Raw genomic sequence first — 4618 nt, 5'->3', positions numbered from 1 at the left:
TTCTGGCTCTCTACTACCACACCTGAGTGACTGTCCTGGGAGCGAGGATATCAGATGCAGATGTAGAAACGAGTGGAGAAGTACCACACACAGACTGCTGATGTCAACTTGAACAACCTGTTAAAATGTGAATGTAGCATTTTTTTTTTCCATTAAAATAGATCAAAGGCCCTATCTGCCAAGGATCCAACTAAGCTAAGATGGAAAGAAAAGAAAAGAAAAAAGCAAGGGATGGTTGTAAAAAAAGATTTACAAGAGAGGGATTAAAAAAACTATATCAATAGAAGGAAAAAAAAATGATTGTAAGGGAGATAAAGATTTTGTTGAGTGAGATTTGACAGCCAGGAAAGAGGATAGAGATATAAAAAAACAACATGGAAAGTATGCCAAGAGACAGAGGTTAGATTCAGAAGAAGAACGGGCCTCTGAAGCGTTGCCAGACTCCCTGAAGAGTCACTCTAACCAGCGATGTGTCAAACTCTTGTAAATAGAATGGAAAGATACAGATATATTATGATTTATAGCATTTACCTGCTACTTGCATTAAAACATGACTTATTTAACCACATTATTGCTTTCATTTCAGATATTAATATATTATTGTATAGATGTCCTAAAGCAAGGCTGGTTGTCTTTCCATCTCACCTGCTGTAGTATTTACACAGTACGTTGATATAAAAGCTACATTTGCTATGCAGAATCATTTTAGAGATGTTTTTTTTTTTTACCTATGTGACCATATAGATACTTGTTCAGCAGCTGAACTATAGAATATTTTCACATCATCCTGCCATTTTTTTCTTTCAACATTGATCAATGAGCTAGTACTGTGTAGATAATGCAATATTGGTTTGATGATTAAGCACCAGCCAAAAAAAAAAAAAAAGAAAAAAAACCATTAACCCTTTGACCCTTTATCCCGTTGACCCTGATTGTTCTGACATGATTTTCTTTTCTGAACCCCAACTCATAATGAGGTTTTTGAAAGACAGACAGATGGTGATGATTAAAGTGGCCCAGAATTTTACGTAATGTCTAAAAAACTCAATGAGGCATTTTTTCTTGTATAAGATCCTTAAAAAGTAATTGAATCTATGAAACTTCTTCACTTTTTTTCATGTTACAACCACAAACTTTTTAAAAATTATTTTACAGAGTAGTACATCATTGGAAAGTGGAAGATTTGTCAACTTTTGATGCATTTACAGCTGTAAATCTTTTGTCATTGTCAGCTTTGCACAAATAGAAACTTTCTGTTGTTTTAAAGAATTAGTTTTATCCATATTTCTTTAAAAAAGAGCTCAAATTTGATGAACCATTAACTGTTAGGTTTTAAGTCCACAGATTCTCAATTGGATTTACATCTGGACTTTGACTGGGTCATTTTAACGCATTGATCTGATTTGATGCAATTATATATTACATATCAGCTTACATATTGCCATTGGCTGCATCTCAGATCAATGCCGTCTTTGCACTATTTCTTGGTTTAGGTGAAGTTTGCACATTAGATTTTACTTGAAGGTGCCAGAGTAAATGTGGATCTGCAGTTGTTTTTTGAAAGAAAAATTAAAATTAATTCATAAATTGTCTTCCATTTTGCAATTTTGAACAACTTTGTGTTGATATGTTATAGTAAAGTATTTTAAAGTTTTTGGTTTTAACATAAAAATTTACAAATGCTTCTGAAAGGCACCGTGCCCTTGATATTTACACTTCACGAAGAGCCGCTGTTTTTCCAAGTTGTTCCCCTGATTAAACTACCTGGTGCTGGCAAAAAATCCTGGCCCTGATTAAAAAAACTTCTCTAAAATCAATTTTTTACAGCTTGAAGTTGGGTTTACTTTCCGCGACCTTGGTTTGGAGCAAGCTTTGATTAATGAGGTGAAGATAAAGTAGCTCTGGGTTATAATGAGAGCAACGTAACACTGTAGGAAAACAAGGCTCCAAACATGCTGCTTCCTAAGCCTTAATATCCTCAAACAGGATCATTTTTTTTAATTAAAAATGTTGGATTAAAACAAACCTATCTCTGAAATTCTGACCATCATCTTGTGGACATATTGACAATACTGAGGTTTTTGTTGTTGACTTCACTGTGAGTGTAGGAGGGCTTTATGGTTGTTACTGGTCTTAGTCATTAGCAATAGAGATCAAGCATTTCTCAAATCCATTACAAACAATTTCCATGCATAAGTAAAGTATTTAACATAAAGAGCTCCCATGGAGACCACATAAAAGGCTTTTGCTGTGCTCCAGTTAACCAAAATGATCATAGGACCCGTAATGACTTCAAATCCAGTAACTCAACCAAGTGCCCGAGCAAAAGATTTGCAGCATTTATGTATTATTCTGCATTTGTTTCCCAGCCCTTTTCCTTCATCCAACTTTAGTCTGGTCCTTCCATCCCTTCTCCTTCCCAGCCTTAACATGTGTGACCACAAGCAGCTTTGTCACATTGAGACCTATATAATCTCTGCTCATCCTAAGTAACTTCATCAGTTTTCCTCAGAGTTTTTTTTAGTCACTTGTTAACCGAATATGTGAAAAATTTAAAATTGCTGAAAACTTTGTGGCGAACAAAAAACTTTTTCAAAACGATACAAAAACAATATTTAAAGGATGTTTGGATGAATATTTGTTTCTTCTTATGGGTTTGCCGTCTCAGCAGACGGATGGCGTGTGACGAGCCTAAAACATTTCTGCTGCATTTTTGAAAAATAAAAATATCAGTATTTTACAATTTTTTTGTGCATTTTACATTTTTACTGTCCCTGTTTTAATATGTATGGCACTGTTTAAATTAGATATTGCTTACTTTAAAATTAATTTGCTGTGGGCATTTTCTTTATGTAACGTTGATGGTTCTTTTATTTATAGCAATTAGAAAATCTTCAGAGTATAATGCAAGTAGCAGATCAATAACATATGGGCAATGTAACAAGAAGCTTATGGTCATGTGTTGTTTGTGGATGAACATTGAGGTTGGTAATATAACTGTGGCCTATGCCAACATGAAATTCACATCTAAGTCCACAAAAATGGACATCCTTTAATCAAAAATTAAAAGAAAAACAAAACTATTCTGTCCAACAAAATAGAATTCAGAATAAGTCTGAAAACGTATTTATTCTTTCCATAAACATAAATTCATTGATGTCACATAAATTCATTGATGTCATCAGCAAATCTAAAAGCAGAATATTTATTTAGTTTAATCCCACATTCTGCATAAAAATATTTAAATATTTATTCCATTTCAAACATAGCCATCATATTTGTACCAGTGAAAAGATTCTCCCCACCTTGAGATTTTTGATCTTTTGATGCTATGAACTGACTGTGGTATGTTTATTACACAACTATTTATATCAAATACCCACTAATGTTTACATTTAGCTTTACATTTCTAAGGACGCCCCACTGAGGAAATATCACAGTCTGATACTTCTTTAAAGTTAAGAAAATCAATACTACGCATATAAGCATAGCTCATGTATTAGCTTAACTGTGCATTGACATAACACCTGCTGTCCATAGGCTTTACACTTGCTAATTAATGATATCTAGGGCACAGCAGTCTGTCCTATTTGTGTTTCTTAGACAGATATTTATTTCCAAATAAAGTCCCTGCAGGTCAGCATCAGCATGCTGCTTCAACACAGTTCACTACTGTGGCTGACAGGTGCAAATGCACGGCAATGGTTCAACAAATAGTGGAACGCTGCAAACAGGTGTAAACACTTAACTAGGAGGCGCTGAATCCATTAGTACAGGTGCTTCACTGTTTTCTTTATTACTGTAAGCATTGTAGAAAGATGATCAGAATGAATGTTGGTCAAATATGTGGAGCAAACTAGCTTGAAAGCACAGCTCTTCACATATATTTAAATAGACTCATATTGCACTTCTTTGCAATACTGTGCAGACACTGAAAATGTGATGATGATTAAAGTCAAAAATAATGTAAAGCTCTACCTGAGATTGGATAGGATTGAACTGCGTCTGACTGAAGTCACTACTACAGAGGCAATTAGTAGACACAAATGTAAATCATAATGAACCATCACCAACTGTCAGCTGGCCAAGCAGACCTTGTTAGATGTCAACAAACTAAACTCATGGCTGACTTCCAGACCAGATTGATGTCTCCTACATTGTGTCCCTCCTCTAATCCTATTAACTCCACTTAATTTGATTTGTGGAAGGCAGCATGTCAGAATGCATGAGTTGAATCCATGACCAGGTGTTCCTTTGCTTAATGTCAAGGCCTGTTAGGAATGGTTCAGAACTGAACACACTCTTGCTTTGTATATCTTGGCAACTATTACCTCCGCAGCAGGCAAGTCAAAGGTCAATTAGAAACAGAAGCACTTTTGTTAGTTTGTCTGTTTAGATGTTTCTTATGTGTTTTCTCCATTTGTAGATAACAGACCTCACGGTGGTTTGTTGTTGTTCCAAGTGACTTTTTAAGCCTTTCCAGACTAATAGATGTCAAGGGCTTTGCCTTTTTTCCCCCCATATGTTGTTTAATTCGTTTTAATAATGTGTTACTTTTTGAGATTTTTATTTACTCCATGTTGTCAGGCTGGTTATCAAGTTAACAAGCCTGAGCTTT

This window comes from Poecilia formosa, unplaced genomic scaffold, assembly GCF_000485575.1.
Source record: "Poecilia formosa unplaced genomic scaffold, Poecilia_formosa-5.1.2 Scaffold431, whole genome shotgun sequence".
Taxonomy (NCBI): domain Eukaryota; kingdom Metazoa; phylum Chordata; class Actinopteri; order Cyprinodontiformes; family Poeciliidae; genus Poecilia; species Poecilia formosa.
The sequence above is the reverse complement of the archived record's forward strand: the minus strand, read 5'-3'. Positions refer to the sequence as shown.